The sequence below is a fragment of the Cricetulus griseus genome (assembly GCF_003668045.3).
Source record: "Cricetulus griseus strain 17A/GY chromosome 1 unlocalized genomic scaffold, alternate assembly CriGri-PICRH-1.0 chr1_0, whole genome shotgun sequence".
In the NCBI taxonomy this organism is placed as follows: domain Eukaryota; kingdom Metazoa; phylum Chordata; class Mammalia; order Rodentia; family Cricetidae; genus Cricetulus; species Cricetulus griseus.
In genome coordinates this window covers 209,345,550-209,364,608 of record NW_023276806.1, presented here as the reverse complement: position 1 = coordinate 209,364,608, position 19,059 = coordinate 209,345,550, and the positions used below count along the sequence as shown (strand labels likewise).

The 19,059-nt window shown below is 39.8% G+C and overlaps 1 long non-coding RNA gene across 1 annotated transcript in view; it reads left to right on the top strand.

The window, feature by feature from the left end:
* Window positions 1–14,634, top strand: part of LOC103160985 — a 50,806-nt gene extending 36,172 nt beyond the window's left edge. Inside the window, exon 3 of the long non-coding RNA XR_003479984.2 lies at window positions 10,173–14,634. This is a non-coding gene — a long non-coding RNA (uncharacterized LOC103160985). The remainder of the gene's footprint in view (window positions 1–10,172) is intronic.
* Window positions 14,635–19,059: the final 4,425 nt, after the last annotated feature.

The window sequence follows — 19,059 nt, the reverse complement described above, 5'->3', positions numbered from 1 at the left end:
CTGCCAGTAACTCCAGCTCCAGGGGACCTGCTGCCCTATTCTGGCCTCCATAGATACACACACACACACACACACACACACACACACACACACACAATAAATCCACATAAATAAAATTTAACACTAAAAACAGAGTTGAATTGTCATTGGAAATCACTATTTTTTCTGGACTAATAGATGGAAAGAGCATTAACTTCTGGGAATATGTAAATTACTTATTAATTTAATTTGCAAATGAAATTGCCCTTTCTTTTTAGATTACTGTTTTAGAAATGGGGACATGTTACTACTTTACTACTTTATTTGGGTTTCCAGTGGTAATGATTTTCCAGAATTCTGGGTGAGAGGACATGACTCAGGCTTGAGAAATACTGAGTTGCCTTTAGAAATTGGGGTTCCACACAGAGAATGAGAGTTACATTATGTCATATCTAAGATTCAATTTTGGTATAAAAAGGACCTGGATATCCTTAAAGAACTTCCTCTCAGAAGAGAAACATTGGTAGTATAGCCCAAGGTCAAGAACCAATGTAAGATCCAAACCAAGTCAGCAGCAGGCTAGCTTGTGATTCTCACATCCTCCAGGAAGCCTCTGTGTGTGGTGCCTCCAGGCAGGATAGTATTGAATGCTCATGTTTGATTTTTTTTAATAGTCATGAAACACTGTGCAAGAATCAAACTTTCAAACTAGTTTTATAATGCCCTTCTGTTAAAGCTTAGCTGGTTTTGTGTTTGTGCCTAGCTATACCCATGCATGTGCTGTTGTGAATGACTGGCCTGTTATGATCATGTTTTCTAATTGATCTTGGCCAGTGTGAAGAAAGCCATGCTTTTTGTCTGTCAACTTTCATAGCTGATCACTTTTGTTCCCTGTGAAAGCTCCCCTTAACATCTGATAGTTTTTACTCTTAGTATTTCCTTAGTAGAAATGTTCACATCCTTTTTAAATGAGTTGGGGAGATTTTAGCTGAACTCTACTTCTCAAGTTTTTAGAGACCAAGAAAATGATGGTCATTCTGTAAGACATGAGTTATACATACTGCCTGTTGGCATGCCCCTAAAAATAAAATAAAAATCTGCAATTTGTTTGTCCTGTTAAGTAGTCTAGTAGAAATCACGCCCTATCTTATTTATTTATTTATTTATTTATTTATTTATTTATTTCAGGGATCTATCCTATTCTTCCCACATGCCTACCAAAAAAGGAATTATCAAATTATGCTGTTTTCAATTTCTGTTGCTACTGCAGCCACCACTGATGCTTACAGTCAGGGATAAGGAAATGACAGAGAGAAGGAAGGCATCAGGAAAACTGCAAGAGAACATCCATGAGGAATTCATTTGCAGCCTTCTGACCACACAGTTTGTTTCTATTCTTAACTAGGGCTGGCCTTCCACAAGAGAGCACCCTCTGGGTCAGGGTGTGCTCCCCCAGCCTAGGAAACACGGCAGCAGACTTCTTTGGAATTGCCCAGCCCTTCAGCTGCAAGGCCAAGGTTCCTGTGGAAGGGGATTCCTGAGACTTTGATTGTTGCTAACTTCCCTTTCCAAAACTCATTGTTTCATAGTCAGAAACGCTTTCTCTGTTTCCAACACCCAAAGGAACGTAGAAGAAGAAGTCAGGTAAACAACTTTGGGTGGTATTTTATGTTTTCTTTGTTGCAAAACAAGGGCTCATTTCCTTTAATTTGTTAAGAGAGGGTCTGTTTAGGCTCTACACACACACACACACACACACACACACACACACACACACACACACACACACACACACACACACACATACACACACACACATGAGACTCATGGATGATACACGATCACATTTAATCTGTTTTAATTCATTCAGAATGGATTGTTTTTCTCCATTTGTGGTCCCTGAGTGCCTGAGTGCCGCTTTCTAGAACACTATGAAAGAAAAGTCTAAGGCTGCCTCTGGGCATGCTCAATGAGTAATGTCTGCCTGGGCGTGGGAAGGGTGGTGAGGTGCCCGACAAGCATTGCTGTCTTTGAGTATAATTGGCTCTTGTTTTGGAGGTTGGCTATACTACCTTAGAGGTTTGTTCTTTTGTAGATGAGTACAGCTACAAAATGCGCTTGTTTATTTTTAACATATTCAGAGTTCTCAAAATAAGATAGTCTTAATGGGAAACATTGAAGGTGTCCATTTATATCCTAAATACGCTTAAGCTACCCTGATGTCTAATTGGAAAATAGTTGTGGGACTGGGATGATGTAGGTTAATTTTATTGGGGAGAAATCACTTGTATGAGAAACCAATAACCCCAGGTCAGCATTCAGAGCATCCAATCTCAGCTGCCCTCTGCGACCGGACCAGAACTCCGAGAGAGCAAGCCTGTCCCTGACCCCAGACCAAAATCCCATACACTCACGTAAGCAGGCATGTAGTAAGATCTCTCATTACATAGTTGTTGTCCAGCATTTTCTTAGGATAGTGATTAACAGGGCTCTTTAATAATTACTGGCATTTGTATTTGAGCCTGGGTATCAGGGTGCATCGTCCACACTTTCTAACCATTAGAGATATTTCTGTAAGACTTTTAAATAAAAGGCATCTTGAAAATTGAAAACAACAACAACAACAAAAAAAACTCCAGCCAGCTCAAAACATTCACAGTCAGAACACACCAATGCAGTTCTGGTTTTCCTCATTGTTTATAAGATTATCAATGAAATGAGACAGATATACAGATATTTCCAGATTTAAACAGAGATTCTCATTCACCACTCAAGTATGCCCGTTGCCTATAGGTGGGTAAATGATGTGAATGTGGCTGATTTTGCCTGGAGGGCAGTTTTATTTATTTATTTATTTATTTATTTATTGCAACATTAAAAGGGTATCACAACCTGAAAGTTAAGATTTGCAAAGTATTCAAGAAACAATTAAGAAAATAGTGACATGCATCTGAAAACATTATCTAGAAACCTTGTAGAAACACAGTTAGGAGGGGGAAAAGGCAATTTGGGATGTGTGATAAAAACTCAGTTCACTGTGTTTCCATATGCACACATTTCTACTATTTTACTTATTTACAGACAAAGATTATTTTGTCTAAGGACCCACTGATATGACTCAGCATACTTAGTCAACTACAACTACAAAGTAAGTAGAGAAGGGGAAAGTCACTTGGCAAATTAACCTACCAAAGCATTTCCATAAACTAACATGATGACGCATGGAAAGGTATCCTCACAATTCATTTGGAAGAATACATTTTTAAACTAATTTTCCAGTTTCCACAAACGATAAGCCTATAAGCCCCATAGCAATGCATACTAATGGCTCTGTAATTTCATGATGTTATTCTCCACTCGGTTCCCAGCTCAACATATTTCTAGATACGTGTGCCAGCACAAGTTACTGAACCGTCATGCTTTGAGTTTCCTCATATGTGAAATGAAGGCGGTCATTGTACCTATCTCCGAAGGTGGTGAGAGTTCAGTAAATAGACATTTAAAGCACTTCCAAGCACATGACAAATATCTTAATAATTTGGAAGATAATCTAACATCACAGGGTTTGGTGAACTGCAGTTGCACTTGGGAGTGGGAATGAATAACAAAGAAATCACATTGTTCATTAAAAGTGGAAATGATTTAAGTAGGCGGTAGTGTCGACAGTTCCCAGTTAGACTTACCTAGTCTCTGTCCAATAATATCTTGCAATGGACTCTGACACAAATTCCAATGCCTGTTCATTTCTCGAAAAACTTTGTCAAGAGTGATAGCTTCGTGGCAAGTGAACTATTACCAAAGACTTTTAAGATCATTATGATAGTTTCTCAATAAGGTATGAAATGTATAGGTTTACCAGATTTAAAATCTAAGTGCTTATCAGATACAGTAGTTCTTTTTATATATAATATCCACTTTGACTACTGTTTGGTAGGTGAATCTAGCATAAAGCCTCTGCAGAAATTATACAGTTAGATAGGTAATATGGGTCATCTACACTAAAAGTATTTTTTATTTAACTTTGGCTATTATTGTTTTATCAAAAACTACATAAAGAATAAAGCTTTCAGGTAAAGTAAGCCGGTTAGCATTACCTACAGTGGAAGTGAAATTTAGACTAAAATATACCATGCATGTTTACATGTGAAAGATATCTCAGAATCCTTGCACTCCATCCTCCATAGTTTTATGCTTGAATCATGCGGGATTCCCAATAAGTGAGTCCAGATTAACTATCCATATCACTTCTATTCCATATCACTTCTTCCTTTCAAAGTTAACATAGCTTGTTGATTAAATTGAGTGATGTCTCATTTACACAAGGTAGGTCACAAAAGCATTAGGCTATCTCTGATCAACACCAAGTGTCTATTTGGCTCTTTGTTTTTTATGTACATTCCAAATTATTGTACAGAGATTGAAAATTTGTGCCAGCCAGGATGCAAAGTGAACCAGGACTCATCTGGAAAATTAAGGAAGTCATTGATAACAATGTTAAAATTTCCCCGGCAAAAGCTTAGCAGAATGGAAATGAGAGCAGGGCTTCTTTTTGCTTGTAATCTTTTCCTTTTGTATTATTGACCCAAATCACATTGCCATCATCCTTCCTTGAAGGAAACCAGATCATATCTCCATTGTTAGCATTTCTTAGAGGTATTTGAAAATGCCAGCTTGAACTTTAGCACCGTTAGTCCTAACCAGAGCTCTCAACAGTCTGCCAGAGCAGGGTATGGAACATACTTACAGGAGGGAAAACGCTTATTTATGTTCCTAAAGGATTTTATGGGTTCGTGCACACTCATTGTCTCACTGTCTTCCTGTCCAAGGATCTGCCTTGTGAGACAGGATGCTTGGTGTTTGATTGAGAGCAGTTTCTTGAAGGTAGTCCAGGTGCAGGGGTTAAATTAAATCTACATTAAATCTGCAAATGGTACTGTCCAAAGCTTCAACACAATGACAGGCTGTTTTCCTGTGGAATGCCTGTTAATGTTGATCCTTACAAATCAATACTACTGAGAAGAGTCTGGATGCTGGCGAGAGGAACAGTGCATCAAGTTACTTAATTACCCATCATGAATTCCTTCCTTTTAGCTTTGAGTTTGAATAGTACTGGGACTGGATAGTCTTTTCCTCTCATCACCTGGTAAACTTTCTTTCTCAAAAATCCCTTACTCCTCAAGCCTTTTCTACCTTTTCCTCAGGCAATCAGTAACTCCCTTCTCCATAATTCAGAAATACAGTGAAGACCATGTTAGGAACATTTGTCACCCCAAGTCAACGTTAGTCATTTAATTATTGTTTGCCTTCTCTGGACCCCATTAGAGTACAGATGACTGGGGCTTACTTAATTATCTGTGTATGCCTCAGACATACAAACAAATACAAGAAAATGACCTCACAATCTCTCCTCTAAAACTCTACAGTGCAGGCTGGGGAGATGGTTCAATAGGTAGAGTGCTTGCTACCCAAGGACAAGGACCTGAGCTGAATTGTGTGAATTCCCAAACTGATACTAAAAACCTGGGCTAGAGCCATTTGTTTATAATTGCTGCACTAGGGAGTCAGAGATAGGGGCATCCTCAGAACTGGTCAGCCTAGCCAGATTGGCGAGCTCCAGCTTCAGTGAGAAACACCATCTGGAAGAACAAGATGGCATGAGGTTGAAGAAGACAGCCAGCATCAGTCAACCTATGATCTCCACACATATGTATACACCTGGGCATACACATGTACAAGCACAGACCCACTCTGACACACATGCCCCTCCCAATGAACAAATAATAAATATGTAAGATAAAAATCTAGAGTAAAATTCAGAGTTTTAAATGAATTTTAGAATGTGTTCATCTGTGATCAGCGCATTGTTTAATAATATTCCCACATGGCCTACATCAGCCCCCCCCCAATAAAATACACTATATATATAATACAGATATTCATACTTAATACAAATAAAGATACAATGGCCTCAGCATGGGTGCGGCACACGCCTTTATTCCCAACACTCAGGAGGCAGAAGCAGGCAGATCTCTGTGAGTTTGAGGCCAGCCTGTTAGAGAGTGGGGGCAGGAATAAAGGGGGGTCCAAGACAGCTAGGGCTATTACACGGAGAACCCTTGTCTTGAAAACAACAGCAAAGATATAATGACCTCATAAACTCAGATTAGATTTTGTTACCAAGTGTGTTTGTTACAAACTTGTGAAAATTATTTGTTTTTTATAGACTTTTTTAAATTTTAGAGTTGTGAAGAAGTAATTACAGGCATTGACAGACAACTGCAGTATTTCACTAAGTCTTTGAAAGTGATGGATTTGGAACATGATATTAATCTATCTTTCTTAAAAATATTCTTGGGATAATAAGCACGTGTAATCATGTCCGATTCAGCAACTATTTCAAAACCAATTCATCTTCATTCATCTTGTGAAGATGACCTGTTTGCTTCTTAATACCTCATTTTATAGATACCAGTAGTACTTTGCCCTTTAATATCATTTTCATTATTATAATACTGCAAAAGTAAAATTCAGTAAAAACCTCCTTTGATAATATTAGTGCTGTCTCAGATATTACAGTATACAAAGTATCTTTCAAGCATGAAAAAATTTCCAATAAAAATGTATCTTCCTGATCATCAGAGGATGCCGGCTAGCCTGAGATGAAAGGACCAATGTCTCTGTGTGTTTTGCTTCATTCCTAATAATGCTGCCTTCAGTTCTTCATGAAGCACAACTTCTAACCCCAATGCCGCCATGGGTTTGCTCTTTTGTAATGGAGCCCAAGTGACTTCCAAGGACTCTGGGTAATGCTGTTGAACTCCAAGTCAGGTTGAAATCTTTATTTAATTAATATTATCAGAGGTCACTGACTCAAAATCCAATTAAATGAGGTCTTTACTGTTGTCAACCTTGAAGATCAGTCATGGTGGAATAGAAGTGTTATTAAATATGGGGGTCACAGCTTGTGTCCCAAGCCAGGTTCAGCCACCTTCCCTCAATAGGCTAATTAAATAAGCCAAGTTAATAGCAAAACTCAGGAAAAGGAAATTTATTCATTATGGTTACACTGGGAAGAGGAACAAAGAGCTCCAACAAAAACCCCATCTGTCTTCCAGTCTTGAAGTTATACTAGAGTTTAAACACAGGGCCAAGGGTGGAGGGGGATTCAGGAGGAGTTGGAGAAGGGGAAAGGACATAACCAAAATATATTGTCTGAAAAAATAAATATGAATAAATAAATAGAGGGTCAAGGATGGTAACATCTAAGCAGTCCCAGTCAAGGTATGGTACCACCTACCACTGACCCATCCTTGTCTGAACTTCAATCGCATTCTGGAAGGTGCTCTGACAAGCTGCTACAACCAATATTCAATATACTTAGTCCAGCTGAATTGTCACATAATGTTATCCAGCACAGGAAAAGGTTGAAAAAATAAGTACTTATAATCTACACAATACTCAACAGCACTAAAAATAAAGATGAAGTGTGTTGTACTAAACTTGACAACAACTTTCTCACTCACATTCAAGCCAGTGTACATAGACAGCCTACTGATACCCCAGTGTTGCTTGAGGTTCTCTTGTCCTACCAGGTCCCATAGCTGTTTCTGCCCCAAATAAACACATGTATGCTATATTAGTTATAAAAGTGTTGGCCAATGACTAGGGCTTCCTATTGACTAACTCTGTCTTAATTATTAACTAGTAATCTATGTATTTCTACATGGCCTTAACTTACTGGAGAACACCTCGTGCATCCTATCCTCCTGGTCCTTCCATGGCATCTCTTCACCGTCTCTCTCTGCCTACCTTTCCCAGAATTCTCCCCATCACCTAGTCCCTGCCTCTATTGGCCAAGCAGTGTTTTATCCATTAACCAATAAGAAAAACATATGTACAGAAGGACCTCCCCCATCACTCTAATAAGGAACTTTCAGCATAGTTGGAACAGAGACTTGTGACTGGAAGACTGGAAGACTTCATGTTACTTGTGACAGAGGGAGCCATTTGCAAAACACAACCTGTTTTATTGATAATTTATATTTTCTATTATAGTAAAATCTGTAATGCACTTTATTTCCATCAGTGAAATATCAAAATCTTAGGATTTTGAAATTTGTTACTAAGAATTTAATAATGTATCCCAGGCCTCAACATATTTATAAATAGGTACTTAGAGACAGCTTGGAGACTCTAACCACTTTGGATTCACTTAATTGGTTTTCAGACTTTCCTTCTAAGTAAGCCAGCATTCAATTAGTCAATGGCATGTTTTCACAATAGTTTAACTGGCAATGGCAGGGTATGGGCTTAAAACCCACTCCACCACGAGTCACAGATGCCCGCCTTTCTTATTTGTTATTCATCAGTATCCCTACCCTCAGTTCTTTTAAATCACACCTCCCTTCACATTTACCAACTTAATGAGCCCAAGAAAATGAAAAAGAAATGGAGTCTTAAAAATCCCCTCGGAAGGTTCTTTGAGATTCCAAGCTAGATGTCAGAGAGCCAGGAGTGTGAGCGAGTGATCTAAAATAAGAGCTGGCAGCAGAAGCGTACCAGCTGCTACACATTTACCAGCCCAGCTTCATTTTCCCTCCCTCTGGGCTGGATAGTTCCAAAGGGCCAATCTCAACCTTATTTGGATTAAATTTATGCTATTCACATGAGAGGGCTGCCCCTGAAAGCTTGCGTGTTCACTTTTCTACTTCAGTGTTTGTACTTAATTCACACACCACTGATGCCGTATAATATTTTTGTGATGGGGATGCCACCATTGTAACCCTGGAGGAAGAAACTCTGATCTATTTGTTAATCAAAATGATGACATAAAATTCAATCAATCTTAGTGATAGAAAAAAAACCCTATGAATACACAGAAATGGCATTCTTCAACTCCTTTTTAATGTGGTTTTTGTTTGTTTTTAAAATGCTAAAATACACTTGGTGTTACTTGTTCACAAGAGCTGGATTGTTAAAGACACTACATGTCCTGATTAAAGAACAGAGATATCATCTGGAACTGGCCCTGAAATTTCCTCCCTGCTCTCCTGGTGCTAGAAGGTGCTGTGTAGGCTGTGGAAGGAGGGAAACTCACCCAGCTGTGGACCCTAGATACAATACTGCTGTTTGGTGAGGCAAAATGAACCTTAATGGCATATTAGTGGTGCATTAGTGGATTGTCTTTGGGGGAATAGCCAATGTCCTGATTGGATCTTAGGCCAATTTTACAGGAAAGAATTCATGTCTAGTACTATAGGTCCAGTTTAAAGTCTATGGCTAGAGAAGTTGCAGGCCCTTTTGGGGAAGTCTCTGCTGTTGTTTTGTTAAATGGACATGAAGTGCCTATCAAAATTCCTTCTAAGTAATCACACTATGTCCAAAGAAGAGTGTTGCTGTCAGCCTTGGTCAGTTATAATACTCTGTTTGGCAAGCTTCCTTTTGTTGTCATCACTATAACTTCAGGCCATAGTAGGGAGAATGAGTGACTTTTGGATGTTCATCCATAAATGGGACAGATGTATTACCCCCACCATAATGTCACGAAATATCTCACAAAGCAGGCATAGTGGATATAGAACCAATGGTAGTGGAGGGAAATTCTGTGCATCACTGACTTCCAGACATGACATGGTTGTTGCACTCTTGAACTGATAGCAACTGTGATTAACAACAGAGGAGCTACATAAGAATGTGCCAGTGGACATCCTGTCATGGAGTGGAGAGGAGTTCATGGGGCTCCAAGGCTCCCTCGGAATTATTCACACTAAATAGTTGATGGAGGAGGGAGAGAGATTTTATCCAGTGGTGTGGTTCCTGGCAAGGTATTCATACTCCTCTCAGCAAATCCTGACCCATGCTCCTGTAACAGCCCTAATTAATCTCATCATCAAATAAAGGAAAGAGGGGGAAATCTTTAAATATAGAAGGGAGGTTTTGTTGGCAGGAGGAGGGAGACCCACGAAAGGAGAAAAGACCCACAAAAGAAGAGAGGATGACAGGAATGAACATGATTGAAATGACTGTACACCGTGTAACAATGCCTAATGAACCACAGTATTGTGTACAATCAGCATATCCTAATAAAAATACATTTTAATAAATGCTAAAATTCTGAAAATATCTTTTGTGGTCCCTAAGACCATAGCAGGTTTGAAGATTCAATGCAAAGCCTCATGGAATTCAACTTGTAGTCCCCATAGGTGAGATGTATAATGGCTCATCAAAAGATGCAATGGAGTAGAAGGTGAAAGACACAAGCTGCAACCTGGAAGAATCCCCGAAGAGCTCCTTGGATGAATGACTCCCAGGAGGCATCACATGGGACATGTTCTTTACAGCAAACGAACTGCAGAATCACACAGGAAGGCTGCAGTTGACCACCTGACAGAAATCTATAATAACCTAGGAGGAAAATCTCAATGAAAGACTATTCATGTATGTGAAGGGTTTTATTAATTAACTGTTGTGGAAAGATCCAGCCTTTTAGGTGACACTATTCCCTGGGGATGGGTCATGAGTTACATAAGAAGAAAGTGAGCTGAGTATAGCTTGCTTCCATCATTTCATTCCATTCTGCTTCTTTACTGCGAGTGTGGTGTGATCAGTTGTCTCAGGCTCTTGCCCAATGTCTTCCCTACTATGATGGACTCTCACCTGGAATTGTGAGCAATTCATCTCTTTTTCTTCTGAGTTATGTTTTTTGTAATATGTTATTACAGTAACTAACAAATAAACCAACATAAGTACTAATAGTACCAGGCTCTGACATTTAAAGGTATAGATTGTGGTCACTTCTTATTTATAATGTCCAAAATTATAGTTTAGCAACACTGACTATGGCATTAAGGCCATATAAATAATTTGTCTCATCATTTGAAATACATCATTATATTAAAGGTTTGTTTGTTACTCTAGAAACTTTTGGAAACCTGAGAAAATGCTGAAATATTTTGTGACCTATATGAAAATGTCAAATCGATGTTCGCAACAGCATTTTGCTTATGTTTGGCATTTCATAGGGAAGCTCAACATACAATACAATAGAATTAATGAATGAGGTTTTGAACTTTGCTTTCAAACATATTGTGGAGGATTGAATGAGACGTGACTCCCATAGGCTTATCACGTCTTTGAACACCTGGTTCCCAGTTGGTAGCTCTGTTTGGGGAGGTTAGGGAACTTTTAAGACATGGATGGAGCTTTGCTGTAGGCCAAATGTCATTTTGGGTGGGGTTTGAGAGTTTATAGCCTCACCCCACTTCCAGCTTCCCCTCTTTGCTTGTGATTGAAGATATGATTGCTCGGCTTCCTTCTCCAGCCCACTGCTGTCACACCTCTGTTCTATTAGACTCTTCCTCTGCAACCTTATTAAGCCAAATTAAACTGTCTCTTCCATAGGTCACTTTTGGACATGATATTTTATCACAGTAATAAAAATAACTAATACCTGTATCTTTTTTTGCCAGGCAAGTACCCTACCACTGACACACACACACACCCCTCCACACACACACAGTACTTTTCAAAGCTCTTGGGAATGAATGTAGGACTTGAAATAGTAACTTAATTGCACTGAACATTGCTCTCCTGACTCAATGCATTTCATGTTGCTATAAAAGAATGTCATAGCTACACAATTCATAAGGAAGAAACCTACTGAAAGTTGGTAATCTAAGAACATCGGTACCGACATATACAAAGAGCCTCGTGCTACCTGGTAACATGGACAAAGAGAAAAAAGGATGTCATGCTGGACTCACTTTACAAAAACCTACCCTTGCAACAGCTGACCCTCTAAGATAACAGCTACATCATTTACTTGTGAAGACAAATGTCATTGTGACTTGTACTTTGCAGATTAACTTTCTAACTCAGTGATTTTGGACACATTCAAGATATATCAAGCACTTTTCTATTTGATAATTTGGAAGACAGATTTATTATCCCACCACACAGCAAGTGGATACAACATTGCTTACTGATTCAAAATCTCCCCGTAAAATTGGCAATTTATTTTTGATCTTGCAATTTGTATATACATATATATGTATATATACATATATAAATATATATCATATCATATCATGTGTATGTATTATCAGATTCTTGGGAAAAATAATTGAACTTTGAGGTCCTTTCCTATGATGTAGAGCGAGTCCATCTAGCTCTAATGGCATGTGGGTTGTATGCTCCTAACAATTCAATGTTGAAAGGCTGATGTCAGGAAATCACTGCAAGTTGCACACCATCCTGTTCAACACAGCATGCTCAGGACAGTCAGGGCTACATAGTGAGACACTCATAAAGAAGAAAGAAACAGATTCATATGCTCAAATTTTGGACATTATAACATTGTCATCCACAGAGATCATAAGCAGGAAACATGCAACCAACTTACAAAAACATAGTAATCTTTATTTATTTAAGACGGAATCTCACTATGTAGTTCCAAGACTAACCTGGAACTGTCTATGTAGACCAGTCTGGCCTCCCAAGCGCTGGGATAAAAGGAATGCTAACTTGCTCAGCCTAAAAAAGTCATGTTTTAAGTAATTTTACAGTTTTGTGTTGGGTCATATTTACAACTATCTCTGAGACATGGGTTGGTCATGGTGTAAGCTTGGCTTCTGTGGCAGTTATTTTGTTATCAACCTGACTAGGTTTAGAACCACCCAGAAGATCGAAGGGTGTCTATGAGGGCATTTCAGTGAAGACTAACTCAGAGGAATAACCCACTCTGCATGTGACTGGCATTATCCCATAGGCTGGGGACTTGGACAGAATAAGAAAGAAACAGGAGAAGGTAAGATGAGCATTACTATTCATTTCTTAGCTATCCCTGGCCATTGCTGGTTCCTAGGATTTCATGGTGCCCAACGCAGAATCTCAATAAGAGACTACTAAAGACAACTCCCCTTCATCTGTTCACCTATCACTATCACACTGATCTGAGACCAGAGAGTGTCTGTACCCTGAAATTCATATTGGCCCAAGACTTAAAATTGAGTTTCAGCTAGTCCATCACCTGGCAGACTGGATTAACAGTAAACTAAGGCCAGAATGCCCACTCAACAAAGGGCACCAGCTCATATCAGTGACCAGCAAGGACCTGTAGAAGCTTGGATGTTTGTGCACCCAAACCTGCAGACAGGCCACACATCCCTTCCTTGACCATGTTAAAGAGCTGACATGAATGAAGTTGCCACAAGGGTGGACAAGACAAAAACAAAACAAAAAAAAAGGAAAAAACAACTGAATTTGTAGCCATCAGCTAGAAAAAGAATGTATGCCACCAATATAGAGAAATGTAAGCTGTAAACAACTTCCTTGACTGTAAAAATATCATAGGTGGCCTGGCACATGAAGCTTCTGATCTGGAGGTTCCAAGAGGCCACGTGATGGAGTGGGGGAAAGGAGCTGCCGCTGATTTGAACTTTGAAAGATGACGTAAATGGATTTCTTCTGCCTTCTGCCCTCCGTCCTTGACACCTTGGGCTTATTAATTTTCCCATCTCACATACAATGATTGGTGTTGTGTGCCATGTTGACCACTTGCTTTCCATTTCATACAGTTTCCGTGAAGTTCTACTGACCACCCTTACTCTCTTGAGAGCTGAGCAACGTTTTGTCCTCCTCTTGCCTGCTTGTTTAAGAGCACCCTGGATGACTCCATGGCACTTCCCTTATCCCTAATCACATTCACCTGAGGTCAACACAAGGAATCGTGGCCTTTGCAATAGCTTCAAATTTGTCAAGGGCAAGTGAATCAATTTCTAATTCCCAGTATGTATCTGTGTTTCCTTAGTGTGTGGTAATTTTCATATGGCCTCATGGTGATTTGCCAATTGTTATCTGTGTTCTTACTTTCTTCATCCACTTTGATTGTGTATTTATTTATAAGAGAATATATGCCTAATTTATCTTCATTTCCCTTATGTCTTAGAGCTTCCCTGATACATAACACGAAGGATATGTTAGTAAGATTCATTGAGTAAGTCAAGATGTCTAAAGTGCCAACGTAGTTACAGAGTTAGTGGTGTCAGTAATGTCTATGAGAGAATGTATAAGTATATCCTCTCCCCAGAGGATTCAGGTTAGGTAAATTACAGCACTCATAATGCCTCAGTTTTTTGTTTCTTTCTTTCTTATATTTTTTTTGTAAGATGAGTATAACAGTATCTATTTTATGAAATTGTTTACCCCCAAAATCATGCATTTCTATTCATAAAGTGATTAGAGCAGTGTCTGGTTCAAAGTAGACACACAATAAATACTTCATGAAGTGCCAACAAAACACAGATAACAATCTCTTAAATACTTGCCTTTTACTATCTGCTTAATTTTGAACTCACCTGAAATAAATTCCTGAGACCATGACTTAAAACATTAAAAACATAGTACATAATTATTTTATTGTCATTATGGCTCTAAAGTAAACATTTCAGGGAGGAAATGGTTCACCATACACAAAAGGGATAGTGTGCACTTATATGGTATCCTCACACCCATCACCATTTCAGAAATTTCTCAGCTTGTCCAGAACCATCCTATTTTCTTTTGTTTTGTAAATTTTTAAATTTTTTTTTGAATTAGAAAGATTATTTTACATGTCAATACCAGTTCCCTCTCCCTCCCCTCCTCCCCTGCCCCACCCAACAAACACCCTACCTATCCTATACCCTTTCTGCTCTCCAGGGAGGGTGAGGCCTTCTGTAGGGGGCCTTCAGAGTTTGTCATATCCTTTGGGATAGGGCCTAGGCCAACCCCCTTGTGTCTAGGCTCAGAGAGGATCCCTCCATGTGGGATGGGCTAATCCACTACAAGGGGCCCCATAGATTTCCGAGGTCTCCTCAGTGACACCCACATTCATGGGTTCTGGATCAGTCCCATGCTGGTTTCCCAGCTATCAGTCTAGGGACCAAGAGCTCTCCCTTGTTCAGGTCAGCTGTTTCTGTGGCTTTCACCAGCCTGGTATGGACCCCTTTGCTCATCAGTCCTCCTTCTCTGCAACTGGATTTTAGTTCAGTTCAAGGTTTAGCTGTGGGTGTCTGCTTCTACTTCCACCAGCTGCTGGATGAAGGCTCTAGGATGGCATGTAAATTAGTCACCAATCTCATTATCAGGGGAGGGCATTTAAGGTATCCTCTCCTCTTCTGCTTAGATTGTTAGTTGGTGTCATCTTTGTAGATCTCCAGACATTTCCCTAGTGCCTGATTTCTCTTTAAATCTATAATGTCTCCCTCTATTATATTATCTCTTATCTTGCTCTCTTCTGTTCTTCCCCCAACTCAACCTCCCTGACCCATCATGTCCTCCTCCATCCCTCCTCTCCTTCCTTTCTCATTCCCCTAGCTCTCTCTCCCATCCCTCTATGCTCCCAATTTGCTCAGGAGATCTTGTCCCTTTCCCCTTCTCCAGGGGACCATGCATGTCTCTCTTAGGGTCCTCCTTGTTTACTAGCTTCTCTGGCAGTGTGGATTGTAGGCTGGTAATCCTTTACTCTATGTCTAAAATCCACATATGAGTGAGTACATACCATGTTTGTCTTTTTATGACTGGGTTACCTCACTCAGAATGGTTTTTTTCTAGTTCCATCTATTTGCCTGTGAATTTCAAGATTCCATTGTTTTGTTTCTGGTTTTTATTTTCTGCTGCTGAGTAGTACTCCATTGTGCAAATGTACCACATTTTCTCTATCAGTTCTTCAGTTGAGGGACATCTAGGTTGCTTCCAGGTTCTGGCTATTACAAATAATGCTGCTATGAACATAGTTGAACAGATGTCCTTGTTGTATGAATGTGCTTCTTTTGGGTATATGCCTAGGAGTGGAATTGCTAGATCTTGTGGTAGACTGATTGCCATTTTCTTGAGGAGTCGCCATACTGATTTCCAAAGTGGCTGTACAAGTTTGCACTCCCACCGGCAGTGGAGGAGTGTTCCCCTTTCTCCACATCCTCTCCAGAATAAACAGTCATTGATATTTTTGATTTTAGCCATTCTGACAGGAGTAAGATGGTATCTCAGAGTTGTTTTGATTTGCATTTCCCTGATGGCTAAGGATGTTGAACACTTTCTTACTCGTTCAGCCATCCTGGTTTCCTTCCAAGCTTTAGAGTCTTTCTTAGAACAGTGATTCTGACAGCTTCTGACTGTCCAAAGTTTAACAAAAAGATGAAACTAAATCATGCTAGTGGTCTTCTGCCTCTTTTGTGTGAGGGAAGCAACTGAGAACTAAGCCAATCCAACAATTTTAAAAGTTGTTGCAAGTAATTTATGTAGAACCACTCAAGAGCTGTGTTACAAGTGTCTGACTTTCTTTCATTCTTTGTATATGAGATGGTGAATTCTAGTTTATTCAACCTAAAGTCTACGTCAACCTACTCTGGTGGTTTGAATTAGAAATGTCTCTGAGGCTCATCATGTGTTTGAACACTTGGTCCACAGTTTGTGGTGCTGCTTGAGGAGGTCATGGAGCCTTTCAGAGGTAGAGCCTAGCTGGAGGAAGTGAATCACTTGGGTGAGGGGGGGTGGGTTCTGACAGTTTATGGCTGCAACTGTCTTCCAGTTTTCTCTCTGCCTCATGTTTTCAGATGAAAACTCAGCTTCCTGTTCTAGCTGCCTACTGCCAAGCTTCCCCCACAATTACGATCTCTCTCTCTCTCTCTCTCTCTCTCTCTCTCTCTCTCTCTCTCTCTCTCTCTCTCTCTCTGTCTGTCTCTCTCTCCCCACCCCCTCTCTCTCTGGAACTATAAGCTAAAATTAATTCTCTTATAAGTCATTTTTGGTACTGGCATTTTATCACAACACAAAATAACTAATCCCAGTGCTCCAGTCACTCGCCTCCAATAAAGATAGGTTATGGTAGGCTAAATCCTGAAAAGGTTCTCAGAATCCCCAATGCTTGATATCACATCATGTGCAATCTCACCCCTACCTCCCATGCAGGTAAAACTTACGATGTATCTTTCCCATGATTAGGAAAGATTACATGGTAAAGATGAAGGACATTGAACATGCAGTTAGAATTTCTAATCTGTTGCATTGCAGCTAACTGTAAGCAAGGTAATTTTGTGTGGGCCTGACCTGAACAGGTGAGCATGTTAAAGGTCTTGGAGCTCAGAGCCAGTGGTTCAAAACATCTGCAATGCTCTCATATTGGCTTGGGATAAATCATTTGCCATGTTGTAGAAAAGGCATCACACTTACAAAAGAAAAAAAATAAATGTTAATTCTATTATCTTACCAGCTAGTAAAAAAAAAAAAGTGTTCTCAAAAGCCTTCTTTGAGAACACTTCCCTCTGACCGTCACACTAAACTAAAACTAAGTCCTGGGAATTAGCACAGCCCACTCCACCATTAAGATGAGCCAACCTTGGCTCTGGTCTGGCTGCAAGCTTCATTATTTTCCTGCATTCCATTCTTGACAAGGCTTTATTTAAAATGTGAGCAGAAGTATTCTAATTCTCTTGAGATTTTTTTCTTGGGGTCAACTTCTCATAACATCCTAAATAAAGACTTTAGGTCAACTCCTTCATAGACACATGGAGGGATCATGCTTAGACTCAAGGGGAAAGAAACACAGGCAGATGGCTCCAGAAATAACACACATCTCTCAGATGGGTCTAGTTTCTAAGAGTTCGCTTTAAAGTTTCTTGTTGACAGGGGGCACTGCTTCCATGTTGGGCACTGTCTCAGTTTCGACAGAAACTATGTATGAATCAGAGACTCAAAAGTCCAAGTCTTGGGGATAGAGATGGCTTAGTCAATAAATGGTTTAAGTATGAGAATCTGAACTTGAGCCACCAAAATCCACGTGGAAAAAAAAAGCTGCATTTGAGGGGTACACCTATAATCCCAGAACAACGGGGAGGAGGAGACAGATGGATGCCTTGAGCTTGCTGGCCAGCCAGCAGAGCCAAAGTAGTGAGTTTCAGGTTCAGTGAAAAACTGTCTCAAAAACTAAGGCAGAGAGTAATAGCAGAGGACACTTGACATCAGCCTCAGGCCTTCCTCCACAAGCACATACATGCCATTCACACATTTGCAAACACACATATACAATCTTAGTCTTTAAAATTGAAAAGAATTCCTTATTTGTTAATTAACCAGAATGAGGGCCAGAAGAAAGAAAAAAATCACAGAAACTCCTTTCCTTATCTATTTGTCCAGACTAGGCAGAGGATCACATTCAACATTCCAGAATTCAGTTCCTAGTTCTATGTTCCCATCATTCTCAGACCTCCTGTTAACCCATCTCCAGACTATGGCAGAAACCATCTCATAACATCGTGAGCTAAGAGCAGAACAACGAATCAATTAGGTAATTCCCAAGGATCAGACCAACAAGAGGTATTCAAGTATGGAAACTCAATGCATTTTCTAAACTCACCAATTAACCCCTAACATTGAATGAAACCTGATTCACCAACAGCTACTTTCCACACACCAGACCACGGAATTTATAGAAGACTGTCTGCACCATGGATAATATCAAGCATTTCTAGCCCCCAAGGGGATATATTTCTACCTCCTGTAGATGGGTGCTTACACAGGGCATGTGGAGACAGGCATGAGAACAGGCAGAGTTTTATGAAGACAAACATGATTCATTACCCAACCTGACAGCACTGCAAAAAGGACCATGAGGAACATTCGCTTCATGCCTCCTATTGTGGTCTGTTGGGTATCACTACATCATGCCATCATCTCTCTAGGGTCTCCGAGGTGTCCAAGTTAGACCTAGTCTCCCAGCTCTTTGCTGTGTGTCTCAGATAACTCAGTGATGCCTGCATGTGGTTTCATTCAGTGTTCATTCAAGCGTGTGTTCTCTCTCCTCCATCCACTCTCATAAGCTTTCTTGACAGTCTCGTTTCCATTATTGTGAAAATATAACTGGCCACCTGACTTCACCATTGACAGCTGAGCTAGGTGGACCCCGTACAGTTGAATTAAAGAAGCAGACACCATTTGATTAATGTCAAGCACTTAACATTTATGTTAATGTTAATGATAATTTCTACAATAAGCCCTGAAAGGCGGATATTGTGATTACATTTCGTAGATGTATCAAGAAAGGCT